The sequence below is a fragment of the Muntiacus reevesi genome, chromosome 1, assembly GCF_963930625.1.
Source record: "Muntiacus reevesi chromosome 1, mMunRee1.1, whole genome shotgun sequence".
NCBI classification, from domain to species: domain Eukaryota; kingdom Metazoa; phylum Chordata; class Mammalia; order Artiodactyla; family Cervidae; genus Muntiacus; species Muntiacus reevesi.
In genome coordinates, this window is record NC_089249.1 from 229,217,410 (window position 1) to 229,231,254 (window position 13,845).

General features: G+C 45.0%; 2 protein-coding genes across 3 annotated transcripts in view; both read left to right on the forward strand.

Moving 5' to 3' along the window:
* PURA (purine rich element binding protein A) overlaps positions 1 to 6,308 on the forward strand; it is a 68,120-nt gene extending 61,812 nt beyond the window's left edge. For both annotated transcript variants that reach the window (XR_010660910.1, XR_010660911.1), the window contains exon 3: positions 2,662 to 6,308. The gene's annotated coding sequence lies outside the window, so the exon portion shown is untranslated. The remainder of the gene's footprint in view (positions 1 to 2,661) is intronic.
* Positions 6,309 to 7,492: 1,184 nt separating this feature from the next.
* The window catches only part of CYSTM1 (cysteine rich transmembrane module containing 1), a 57,014-nt gene continuing 50,661 nt past the window's right edge, over positions 7,493 to 13,845 (forward strand). The window contains exon 1 of the mRNA XM_065918687.1: positions 7,493 to 7,648. The gene's annotated coding sequence lies outside the window, so the exon portion shown is untranslated. The remainder of the gene's footprint in view (positions 7,649 to 13,845) is intronic.

The window sequence follows — 13,845 nt, forward strand, 5'->3', positions numbered from 1 at the left end:
CCGTGACAATCAGGCAGACCAATGAGCTAGAAGACAGAAGTGAAGCTTTTTCCCCTTTCTTTAATATCCTCAAACATGAAAACAATCTGATTTGTTTTTTTTCTGGTTTTTGTGTATGTGCTGGCCACATTCACTGACTTTCCTTTCACATGTGTTCATTTGTCTGTTTCCAAGGGAGAAAAGCCAGAGGCCAACTCTTAGTGGATTTCCCAGTGCTTTAAAACTCAGATGTTCTGAGGGGAGTTCCACAGTGTTTGCCACTGAGCCTGTGAGCTCCAAAAAGACATTATTTGACCTGTGCAGCGTATAGAGATGTTCATTTTAACAGGATTTCTGTGCACCTCTACCTGCCAGACTCCAATTGCCACACACATGTGAGCAAAAGACAGTCCTTCTTCTCTCCAGAAGGGGTGGTTTCTAGTCCTTGGTCAGCCCTTCCTTAGCTCTTGGGGCTGCACTTTTGCCCCTACTCTCCCTTCTGACCATGTTGGATGCTGCTTCCAAACAATTCTTTACAAAACACTACATCCTCCAAAAGGAGGGGATATATGTACATATAGCTGATCCACTTTGCTATAGAGTAGAAACTGATACAACATTGTAAAGCAACTACACTCCAAAAGAAATTTAAAAATAAATAAAAATCTATTCTAAAAAATAAAACATAACATTGCCTCCCATTCCCATTTTCCATTCTGAGGCGCTTCAGTAGATTCCTATAGTTTTTGTAGTGAATCCACACTCTTCTTCTCATGCCTTAATAAAACCAATACCAATAATAAAGAAAAGTGAACAGTTAGGAGCACTTCAGTTCAGTTCATTTCACTTAGTCATGTCTGACTCTTTGCGACCCCATGGACTGCAGCACACCAGGCCTCCCTGTCCATCACCACCTCCGGAGTTTACTCAAACTCATGTCCATTGAGTCAGTGATGCCATTCGACCATCTCATCCTCTGTCATCCCCTTCTCCTCCTGCCTTCATCCCCCTCCTCCTCCTGCCTTCATCCCCCTCCTCCTCCCAGCATCAGGGTCTTTTCAAATGAGTCAGCTCTTCACATCAGGTGGCCAAAATATTGGAGTTTCAGCTTCAACATCAGTCCTTCCAATGAACATTCAGGACTGATGTCCTTTAGGATGGGCTGATTGGATCTCCTTGCAGTCCAAAGGACTCTGAAGAGTCTTCTCCAACACCACAGTTCAAAAGCATCTTTTCCAGTAGGAGCACATACTAGATGCCAAGCTCCATGTCTAGATTTCATACACATTATCTTAGTTAATCTTCAAAATAACACTGTAGATATACTGTGGGTAGGGATGGGGGTGGGGGAAAAATCTATAAAGTAGATAACAACGTAATCTATGTTATTTTTTTCCAAATGAGGAAACTAACACAGAAAGAGGTTAAATAACTTTCTCAAGGACATGTGGCCAATAAGTGATAGAGTTCGAATGCAACCCTGTCACCCTGGCTCCAGACCCTGTGATGCTACCAGAAGATTCTGCTGTTTCAAAAGCTCCTCTTACAGTCTGCACGGTCCCTACCTTGTTTCCCACAACTCTCCAGTTTGCACAGCCGACCTAGGCTGGCCTTGTGCCTGTGCCCACCATTCTCTAATGGTGGCCTTGGCTTATTTGTTCAGTCTTTCATTCATTCATATATTCACTCAGCGAATATTTACTAAGCCCCTGTCCCAGGTGTTCATGTCATCTGGATGACATGACCAAGAAAGCTCTTTTCTCTCACCACTTCTCCAAATCTTGCCTTTCAGGCTGTGTTCCAGACCCTCTCTTTCATACATTCCACCTCAGCCAATGCAGCCAGCATGGCGTCCCTCTTCGTGAATGCTGAGGGCAGAGAAGGGCATGACATAGTTTAGGCTTCAGTTTCACAGGGCCTTTGTGAGCTCTCATACTGTCCCACTGTCCTGTCAGGAGTCTGAAGTCTGGAGGACCAAGTCAGAGAACTTGTTCCTTTCATATCCATCATGGTATAGTGTGTATATTAGACATCCAAGAAACATTCTTTCATCCAGTTGGTGAGTGAATAAATGGGGCAATGTAAATAGAGTGATTTTTAAAAAATATTTATGTATTGGATGCATCAGGTCTTAGTTGCAGCATGCAGGATCTTCATTGCGCCATCTGGCATCTTTTGTTATAGTGCATAGACTCTCTCTAGTTGTGGTGTGCGGGCTCCCATGGGCTCAGTAGTTGCAGCACGGGCTAAGTTGCCCCGTGGCATATGGGCTGTTAGTTCCCTGACCAAGGATTGAATCTGCATCCTGATCATTGCAAGGCCACCAGGGAAGTCCCCCAAATACAATGAGTTTGAAAATGGCCTTCTGAAAACCTGAATCTGTGCCATTCCTTTGACCTAGAATTCACCTCGAGTTAATGACAGTCTCACAAGGGGGGTATTATACCCATTTTACAGAAAAGACTAAGGCTCAAGGAATGTGGATAACTTGTCTCATTTCACAAAATGGATAAATCACAGAGCATATGTTCCCCACCCCTGCATTATGCTGCCTCTGCAATCTTTGGATGGTTTTCCTGAGCTCACAAATGTTGAAAATCCATTGCCATTTCTATGGCTAATCCATTCACAAAAATTTGCATTGTCAGGACCTTTCACATGGGCATTTTTCTTTATTTTCAGGAAAGAAAATTTGAAGAAACTCCAGCAACTTCTATATCTGGCTGACTACTCACTCCTGGGATTGAAGGTCAAATCCTAGAAATGGCCACGCGCCTTGGCCATGTCTCAGTTCTAGATTGCTGCCAAGTAACATTGCTTGAGTTTGTATTCATATGATAGCACTCCTTCCTCAAGGGGGTGGTGGGAATGAGGGTGGGGAACATTCTATTTTTCCTCTGATGGTTATCTCCGTCACACCCAAGTTCAGTTCAGTTCAGTCACTCAGTCATGTCCGACTCTTTGTGACCCCATGGACTGCAGCACACCAGGCCTCCCTGTCCATCACCAACTCCTAGAATTTACTCAAATTCATGTCCATTGAATCAGTGATGCCATCCAACCATCTCATCCTCTGTCGTCCCCTTCTCCTCCTGCCTTCAATCTTTCCCAGCATCAGAGCCTTTACAAATGAGTTAATTCTTTGCATCAGGTTGCCAAAGGATTGGAGTTTCAGCTTCAACATCAGTCCTGCCAATGAATATTCAGGACTGATTTCCTTTAGGATGGACTGGTTGGATCTCCTTGCGGTCCAAGGGACTCTCAAGAGTCTTCTCCAACACCACAGTTCAAAAGCATCAATTCTTCTGCGCTCAGCTTTCTTTATAGTCCAACTCTCACATCTATACATGACTACTGGAAAAACCATAGCTTTAGCTAGACAGACCTTTGTGGGCAAAGTAATGTCTCTGCTTTTTAATATGCTGTCTAGGTTGGTCATAACTTTTCTTCCAAGAGGCAAGCATCTTTTAATTTCATGACTGCAGTCAACCATCTGCAGTGATTTTGGAGGCCCCCAAAATAGTCTGTCACTGTTTCCACTGTTTCCCCATCTATTTGCCATGTGATGATGGGACCAGATGCCATGATCTTAGTTTTCTGAATGTTGAGTTTTAAGCCAACTTTTTCACTCTCCTCTTTCACTTTCATCAAGAGGCTCTTTAGTTCTTCTTCACTTTCTACCATAAGGGTGGTGTCATCTGCATATCTGAGGTTATTGAATTTCTCCCAGAAATCTTGATTCCAGCTTGTGCTTCATCCAGTCCAGCATTTCTCATGATGTACTCTGCATATAAGTTAAATAAGCAGGGTGACAATATACAGCCTTGACATATTCCTTTCCCAATTTGGAACCAGTCTGTTGTTCCATGTCCAGTTCTAACTGTTGCTTCTTGACCTGCATACAGATTTCTCAGGAGGCAGGTCAGGTGGTCTGGTATTCCCATCTCTTTAAGAATATTCCACAGTTTGTGGTGATCCACACAGTCAAAGGCTTTGGCATAGTCAATAAAGCAGAAGTAGATGTTTCTCTGGAACTCTCTTGCTTTTTCTATGATCCAGTGAATGTTGGCAATTTGATCTCTGGTTCCTCTGCCTTTTCTAAATCCAGCTTCAACATCTGGAAGTTCTCAGTTCATGTTGAAGCCTAGCTTGGAAAATTTTGAGCATTATTTTGCTAGCATGTGAGATGACTGAAATTGTGCAGTAGTCTGAACGTTCTTTGGCATTGCCTTTCTTTGGGATTGAAATGAAAACTGACCTTTTCCAGTCCTGTGACCACTCTGAGTTTTCCAAATTTGCTGGCATATTGAAGTGTAGCACTTTCACAGCATCATCTTTTAGGATTTGAAATAGCTCAGCTGGAATTCCATCACCTCCACTAGCTTTGTTTGTAGTGATGCTTCCTAAGGCCCACTTGCCTTCTCATTCCAGGATGTCTAGCTCTAGGTGAGTGATCACACCACTGTGATTATCTGGGTCGTAAAGATATTTTTTTAATAGTTCTTCTGTGTATTCTTGCCACCTCTCCTTAATGTCATCTGCTTCTGTTAGGTCCATACCGTTTCTGTCCTTTATTGTGCCCATCTTTGCATGAAATGTTCCCTTGGTAGCTCTTATTTTCTTGAAGAGATCTCTAGTCTTTCCCATTCTGTTGTTTTCCTTTATTTCTTTGCACTGATCACTGAGGAAGGCTTTCTTATCTCTCCTTGCTATTCTTTGGAACTCTGCATTCAAATGGTTATATCTTTTCTTTTCTCCTTTGCCTTTTGCATCTCTTCTATTCACAGCTATTTTAAGGCCTCTCAGACAACCATTTTTTCTTTTTGCATTTCTTTTTCTTGGGGATGGTCTTGATCATTGCCTCCTGTACAATGTCATGAACCTCTGTCCATAGTTCTTCAGGCACTCTGTCTATCAGATCTAATCCCTTGAATTTATTTGTCACTTCCACTATATAATCATAAGGGATTTGGTTTAGGTCATACCTGAATGGTCTAGTGGTTTTCCCTACCTTCTTCAATTTAAGTCTGAATTTGGCAATAAGGAGTTTATGATCCAAGCCACAGTCAACTCCTGGTCTTGTTTTTGCTGACTGTATGGAGATGGCAAGAGTGAATATCAACATTTTAGGAATCTGCAAACTAAAATGGACTGAAATGGGTAAATTTAACTAAGATGACCATTATATCTACTACTGTGGGCAAGAATCCCTTAGAAGAAATGGAATAACCATCATAGTCAACAAAAGAGTCAAGTACAACAAATGCAGTACTTGGATGCAATCTCAAAAATGACAAAATGATCTCTGTTCGTTTCCAAGGCAAACCATTCAATATCACAGTAATCCAAGTCTATGCCTTGACCAGTAATGCTGAAGAAGCTGAAGTTGAATGATTCTATGAAGATCTACAAGACCTTCTAGAACTAACACCCCAAAAAAGATGTCCTTTTCATTATAGGGGACTGGAATGCAAAAGTCAGAAGTCAAGAAATACCTGGAGTAACAGGTAAATTTGGCCTTTGAGTATAGAATGAAGCAAGGCAAACGCTAACAGAGCTTTGCCAAGAGATCGCACTGGTTATAGCAAACACCCTCTTCCAACAACACAAGAGAAGACTCTATACATGGACATCACCAGATGGTCAATACCGGAATCAGATTGATTATATTCTTTGTAGCCAAAGATGGAGAAGCTCTATAGAGCCAGCAAAAACAAGACCGGGAGCTGACTGTAGCTCAGATCATGAACTCCTTATTGCCATCACCCCTAAACAACTCAGTAAAATGGGAGTGGCCAAGGACCTTACTGAAAACATCATTCTTCTCCCACGGCATGGCCCTATATGTCCGACTGCCCTGTCTTCCAAAGCAGTTAGTCCTGCCCCCACCCTCATCTCACCTTGTTCTGCCCACATTACAGCCTCAGAGGCTCTGAGCTTTCCCATACGGCCTCCATCAGGTTCTTCTCACTGCTCCTCCTTCCTTGCAGTCCTCATTTTTGTAATCTCCCTTTCCTTAATGCTGTTAGCACACCCTTCCTTTCAGTAGTCCCTCCCCAAACCACTGCTCCTTCTCCTTCCTCTAGATCCCTTCTCCATTCTCTCCGCTCCCAGACTTCTCCCCTCTACTGCATCCCTCAAACCTCATTCCAACCCAGCTCTTCCCCCACGCATCCCTAACCTACACTTGGAGTTCCCCTCCTCAGACCAACCAGCCACCCCAGGTCTGGCTGCCCCTGCCCTGCTCCCACCTTCTTCCTGCCTCCTAATTTCTGCCCTTTGGAACCTGGGCTCATGTTTTAAATCTCTCTCCTTTTAGTACAATTCTGTCTGGAGCCATGATTCTTCTCTTTCACAGCTGTCTTCCCACCCTCCCACCCCCATTTATATGCTAGTTTCTTTTTTAAATGTATAAAAATAAACAAGTGTCACTTGAAATAAAACTATTAAGTAAACAGTACAGGTGGTACTTGGATATGAGATGCATCACTCATAAACTTTTAATCTTCAAGGATTGTGCCTTAAGCACCCATTGCCAGGCAAAGATGCTCACTAGAAGTTATTTATAAAATAACTTTTTGGTTTAAAATCCCATACTCTAAGAGGGAAGGACAACATACATAAAACTTCCATAGTGGTGCAGGGAGTAGGACAGTAAAACTTAAATGGAACTCAGAAAGAAGTAAAGGGATAGAATAAGCAGTGGATCTCAAACCAGGACCTCCACAGGATCTTAAATTTTCATTTTGAAACTGATGGTCTATGTCTAGTGACTGCAAAGTCACAGAGATGTAGGCATACCATAGTGAGCTAGGGAAGGAAACTGAAGGGAAAATCAATTTCTAAACTGAAAAGAAATCGGACTTCAACTAGGACTTTCAGGCTTCTGCTAAACTTTGCTCTGGGAGTGTTTCAATGCTTTCTCTTTCTGTTGGCAGAGGAGGGCTGCAGGACAGGAGGACCGGGCTGGGCTACAGCCTGTTCTTCATCCTGAGTGAATGAAGTCTTATATTCTCCAGTAAAGGCTGCACTACTTGTTGTGAGGCTTATGGGTAAAGTTGCCAGAGAGCAATCCAGTTATCAGCCTCAGCCCTAGTCCTCTCATGTACAGTTCTCGAAGCAAACCCTCGAACCTAGTTGGCTCTAGAAGGAGAGAAGCAGCCCACAAGCGAAGCCTGCAGCACGCCTTGCACTGAATCCCTTACGGGTTCGGTGAGGACACAGGCCCTGACGCCAGGCACTTGCCCTGACGGCGAGGGGGTAACATCTGGAGTCTCGGAGCACCGATCCAGCCTGAGGTGGCTGCCTTTTGGAGTCTCGGGGATCCATGGCCACTTATCCATGCCTACTTGAAGGCCAGAGGCGGACGGCCGGAGCCGGACCTCAAGTTTCCGCCAGCCGCTCGGGAGCGCTCCGGGTGGCGCCTCCAGGCCGCGCTGCTGGGGGCGGGGCTCGCGCTGTGACGCCGCCCCCCGCCTCGCCCCGCCCCGCGCGCGTTGCCAGGGTGATCAGGTGACTCCGCACTCGCGGCTCTCGGGGAGGTCGTGACGTCAGGCGAGCCCAGTCTCCTCACTCGCTCCTTGGCAGGTGCGGCGCCACTTGTGCGGTCTCGTCCGGTTCCAGCGGGTCCCGGCCGAACCAGTGCTCAGCGGGTTCGTAAAGAGGAGAGGTGAGCCCCGCGGTGGACCCGGGCCCAGTCAAGCTGGGACCAGGGAGGGGGTTAGGCACGGGCAGAGTCCTTCTGGGCTTTTGCGCACCCCCGAACTCCCCAGAGGGCGCTGGGAGAGCGACGGGCTCTCGGGCGCGACGGGCGGACTCGGGCCGGGAAGCGCTCAGAGCTGGGGGAGAGGCCGGGAGCCGGCGGAGCGGTTGCAGCCGGCCTGATACACACCGCGGCGCTTCGCCGCTGCTCCTCCAGGTCCGGTCGCAGCGCGGCTGGCTGAGGCTGGGAAGATCCCGCACTGCCCGCACTGCCCGCTGGGGCCTCTGGGTGGAGGACTGAGAGCTAGGCTTGCCACACCCGGTCTCGAGGGACGTCTGCGAGAGGCGTACGCGTCTCTTCGCCTTGAGCTGCGATTTCTAGAGCGCTGCGGGCGACCCACTCCATGATCAGAACCGAGCCTGCTGGGGGCACAAGGCCGGGCGGGAGCTGGGACCAGAAGTGTTCAGAAAAGATGTTTCAATCCTTTTGAGTGCGGTTGATAGAAATGTGAATAGACCTGTTGGGGGGAGTGAAATCTGAGCGGAGCCCCAAGGGACGGGGCTAAACTCCGGCAGCTGTGGGGGTTGGAAGAGTAGGGGGGGAGGGAAAGGGGACCTCTGGGAAAGAGACCTTGAGCTGGAAGTAAAGGAAAGACTTACTGGATTGAGTGCTAGGGCGGTTTGGGGGGCGGAGGAGAAGTTTGGAAAGTTAAGTTAGGGCCCATTTGGAAAAACTCTTTTGAGTACTCAGCTGAGGGTTTGTGGGTGGGAGCCGCTGAAGCGTCGGCTGGATTGCGGTAGCGGGAACAGTGGTATGGGGAGACTGAGGAGGCTGTTGTGACAGCCTGAAAAAAGAGATGACAACGCCTGGAACTATAATCTGTTGGGATTCTGGAAACCTTGCTTCGGAAATGTTTGTAGGAGACAGGGATAGGGGCGTAGGCAGCCAGGTGCCAATTATCCTAGATTTTTTAAAAAATTCCTTCTTAGGGAAAAGAAGCACCCAGCTGCCTTTTCTTGTCTCATTTGACCCGGTCAGGTATGACTGTTTTCGGGGTTTGCCTTCCTCCATATGCATTGAGGTTGCATTGACCACAGCGCTTACCCTTTAGAGGTTTCAGAGTGTTCTACAACACCTCTTATACCTAGGGTGAAACCCAAAGTCTGAGTGATTGATAGGAGATTTAATGGCACAGAAGTTCTTGAAGGATTATTAGTGCCCAAAACATGAATATGGGGGCATTGGGGAAGCTGAAAGGAGTTCCATGCTCTTTGTTAATTGTCGAACAGATTCCCCCCTTCCTACCTACTACTTTGAGTTTGTGGGCTTTCCAGGTAATGCTGCATAAGTTTTAATTGGCCATTTTTGTCATAAATTCTTGAGAAATGAGAAGAAGATATTTTGATTATTGAAGAGGAATGATTGAGTGATGTACAATTTTTTCCAACTCTGAAATTTATTGATCCTGTGGGGGAAAAAAATTAAAAAAAAAAAAAAACACAAACAGCTGTCCCTTTTATATTGAATCTTCCACAAACTTCTTTTTTCTGGAGGAAGTGAAATAGCCGAAACTTCTCACCAACTTGTTTTGTATTTGTTTGACTCCAGAAAACAGAATTGAACCTCCAGGGATCCTGTACAGTAAAAGGCAGTTGAGGGAATTGCCAAGAACTTGTCAAGGTTTGTGCATAAATGGAGAAAGCAGCACAGCACCCAAGGGAGGACAAATCCAGAGTGGTGGCACCTGGGGAAAGCGAACTTCCAGTCAGATCAGCAACAACATTCTCTGTAAATGACATCTTAAGACAGGCCATTTGAGCATTGAGCAATGTGTGTTTACAACATATTTCTACTAACCCGAAGAGTTTTTCCCCTTGTGTGCTTATTCATTGGTAGGATTTGTTAGTGTTTTTTATTGGGCTCTCCAGGAGCCCCATAATATTAAGTATCTAGATTTCTGGGCCACATTTAAAAAAAAGTGTTATCAACTTTGTAAATCTCTTTGGAAATATTTGAAATGGCCAGATAATCATACTTTCTTTGTAAACGGTCCCCCCACCCTCCAAACACGATAATTAATAGGGATAAAGTAGGATAATCCCCTGGAGTAGGAAATGGCAAGTCACTTCGGTATTCCTGCCTGGAAAATTCCATAGACAGAGGAGCCTGGTGGCCTGCAATCTATGAGATCGAAAAGAGTCAGACTGAGCACACACACAAGTAAGCACGAGGATAAGCAAATAGTTAGCTTAGAAACCCAGTTAGGGAATTAGAGAGGGAACTTCAGGGGGCTTTGGGAGACTACAGTAAGACTAATGATCACTGAAGAAAATAATGGGAAGATTCTGAGACCCTGTGCGCTTGTTTGACTCATAAAGCAAAACAAGTCGCTTAGCATCAAAGCCAGATTGGTTGGCTTAACAATAAAATCAAATCTAACCTGCTTAGCAACAAAACCAAGCACAAGACATGCCCCCAGACAATAAAGCAGTGGTGGCGTGAGACCTACCTCCTACCCAGTGAGCTCAGTGAGTTAATGATCCCTAAAACATACTCTTTGGCCCCTAAGACATGTTCACTGCACAGTGCCCCCCAAGCAATAAAACAATAGTAGAGAAGAAGGCCTACAACCTTCCCAGTGGCGTCATCAAGTTAATGACCCTCAGGATGTGCTCTGTGCAGACAAAAACAATCATTTATGAGAAGGTGGCTTTTCAAAATGAAAGACCCACCCGCATTGTACTGAGACCTGAATAACTTTTCCAAAGTGCTCTGACAGTCCTGGCCTGATCAAATAGGGACAAGGAAACATGCCTGCTCTACCTGAGGGAAGAACTGATCATGGAAGTGTGACACTACTCAAGAAAGACAAAGATCTTCTCCCCCACCCCTCTCTTTCTCTGATTATAAAAATGTAATCCACTGAGTACTCAGGGCAGTGCAACACTTGCCTGCCTGCTTGTAAACCTTACAAGCATCTTGTTCTAGTAAATCTCATCTGTCACTTTGCCTCTCGCTGAATTCTTTTCTGTGCTTAGGTATAAAAGACTGGGAGCTCTTTGGAGGCCCCTGAGACGACACCCAACGGTTTCATAACTGTGTTGTCAGGGCAATTAAGTAGGCCAAGAGTTTTGGGAAATTTTCCGCTTTCATTCACCCTTGCTACCTCCACAAGTTTCCCACTGGTAGAGAATTTAAGACTTCGATAGGAAGAAAAAATAGTGTTTCCCTAAACATAGGCTATGATAAACACCAGGGCTGGTTGTTCTGTTGAAGAACAGAAATAACCTCCTTTAAGGGAAACTGGGCCCACATGAGAGGCAGGGCTAGGGTATGAGCCAGAGACCCCCATGGAACCTTCTAGGCCTGTGCCTTTGTCACCCAACAGCAGGCCCTTCTTTCCTGGCTGGAAACATTCCTCGCCCTTGAAATGGGGTAATGGGCAGTGCTCTCTTCACAGAGATTCTGAAGGAGTATTCATAGGACATTTATATGAAATTTGAGCTCCTCCAAGGCAAATATTTTAATTGTTGGATGAATGGTATTTTTTCCAGATACCATGAAATAAAAAAAAAGAGGTGGACATTCTGAATTTTTATGAAAGCTTCATTGAGCACCCTAAGGCTTTTTTATTTGTTTCCTGGTATATTTGGGTTTGGTCACCAGTAAACCAATAGTGTGATCTGGAGGCCTACGGGTAAGTTCATGTTTGCATTTCATATGTAAATAAGTTCAGACTGTTTTACATTTTATCCAGCTGGTTTAGAGTGCCTGGAGTAAACCTAGGAGTTTTTGATCCAGTATCCTTTCAACCCAGAAGGAGTTAGTTATTAAGCTCTTCAGAGACAGAAGAGAGCAATAATGCTCACTAAATTGAATGAGGAGTGAAATAGTCACCTTTTAAAATTCCCCTCTCCTACTATGTCTCTCTGCCAGTCCTTGGTCAGGTAGGGATTCAGATGGTTGCAGAAGCATCCAGGAACCCTACAGAATTACAACATCCATCTCTTAGACTTGTGGCATAGTTATCACATGAGGGAAGTTGCTGACAGGAGAGGCTTCCAGTTTTTCTCATGCTGAATTGAAAGCTGTGTTCTAGGCCTCCAACCTCCTCACACTTGACCAAGGCTACTTATTGACTTGCCTGTAAAATGGGAGTCAGCAATTAAAACCCAGCAGTTTAGAAGCAAGGGGACTGGGCATGAGTTCACCCTCCAGGCTCCGACCAAAAAGGTTCACACCATCTTGGGAACTTAGAATGACTTCCTTTGTAGTTTTTCAGAGGCACATGTGGAATATTATTGCAGAATCCGCCTGCAGTGTGGGAGACCTGGGTTCGATCCCTGGGTTGGAAAGATCCGCTGGAGAAGGGAACGGCTACCCACTACAGTATTCTGGCCTGGAGAATTCCATGGACTGTGTAGTCCATGGGGTTGCAAGGAGTTGGACACAACTGAGCGACTTTCACTGTGGTGTGTGGAATATTAGTACTTATTTGGGCCTCAGAATCAGAGCTGGGAAACTGAATGGGCCCTCCCTTCAGTTCATAAATGCTTTGAATCCAGTCTCTGTGGGCAGCAAGTCTTTACGTCTTTGACAGAATAAGGGATAGTGTCTATTTTTCTGAACCTTTTGATCATAGTGTCGACTTAAAAAACATTCACAACTTAAAGTTGAGTGTTATTCAGTGGTAATTTTGAGGACTTTTAAGCCCAGAAGACAGCTTCGGAAGTAATCCTGAGAAAATTGCTCCAAGGAGATGAGAAGGGGAGCCAGGTTATATAGAAATTTTGCAACAAAAGGCAGGTAGTCTGAACATCAAAAGGTTATTGTTATTTAAAGAAAACCAGATAACCCAAGTTAAGGAATTTATCTATTTTCTGTATGTGGAAGATGTGAGAAGCTGGGCTAACTGAAATCATTCCTTTGATCTACACCTCAGCTATCAGGCCAGTGTCACGTGAATGAATATCTTCTGTTCATCAGGGCTTACTCTCACAGCAGGAAGAGGCTGTAGGCTGAGGGAAGCTGAATGGCAGGCATTCTCCTTCCTGAGTTCCCTTGGGGCTGCCCGGCTCGGGCTTCCGTAGAGGGCTGCAGTTGTTAATGTTGGTGATAGCCCTGTTTACTAATGGGGCAGGAAGCACTCCATTTCCCAATAGGCCTCGCTCACGTTATTGTACTTTGCTCTGTCGGTCTTTGCATATACTGCGATTATTACAGATTGAAGGTTTGTGACAACCCTGTATCTATCGATGTCGTTTTTCAACAGCAGTTGTTCACTTTGCACATTTTGGTAATTCTTACAATACTTCAAACCTTTACCAGCAAAGAGATTACAGTTTGCTAAATGCTTGGGTGTTTGTTAGCATTTTTCAGCAATAAAATATTTTTAAATTGGGTGCGTTCAGTTCAGTCACTCAGTTGTGTCCAACTCTTTGCGACCCCGTGGACTGCAGCACGCCAAACCTCCCTGTCCATCACCAACTCTCAGAACTTTCTCAAACTCATGTTCAATGAGTCAATGATGCCATCCAACCATCTCATCCTCTGTTGTCCCCTTCTCCTGCCTTCAGTCTTTTCCAAACATCAGAGGTACATTAAGGTGTGTACATTGTTTTTTTAGACGTAATGCTTTTGCACCCTCAGACTATAGTGTAGTGAATATATAACTTTTATCTGCACTGGGAAGCCAAAAAACTTGTTTGAGTTGCTTTATTGTGATATTCAGTTTATTGTGATGATGCAAGTAAATGATAAAAGGGAGTCTTAGTAATCATGGTGAGAAGAGGGTTTGATTTACCTGAATTTACTCATTAGAGAGTAATGCCTTATTCACAGATGCCTCTTATTACTTCTCTGATTTGTGCTAAAGAGTCATTAGTGTCGAGAGAATTGGCCCAGAAAATAGTGTAGATCACGACTGAAAACCATCTGACCCCGTGGCCAGTGTTCACGAAAAAGTAGGGCTGGGGGCTGTTGAGTTGCAACGTTTTTTGGGATGAAAAAGACCTGGGAAATGGTACCTGGCTTCTGACCTCAGTACTTTACCTGTGAACTTTCAGCTTCGGGACCTTGGGTAGGATCATGTGGGTATAAGATGTGGTACTGGACTTCTGTAGGAAAGTGCCTAGCTCATGAGTCCTTATATTTAAGCCTGTTTT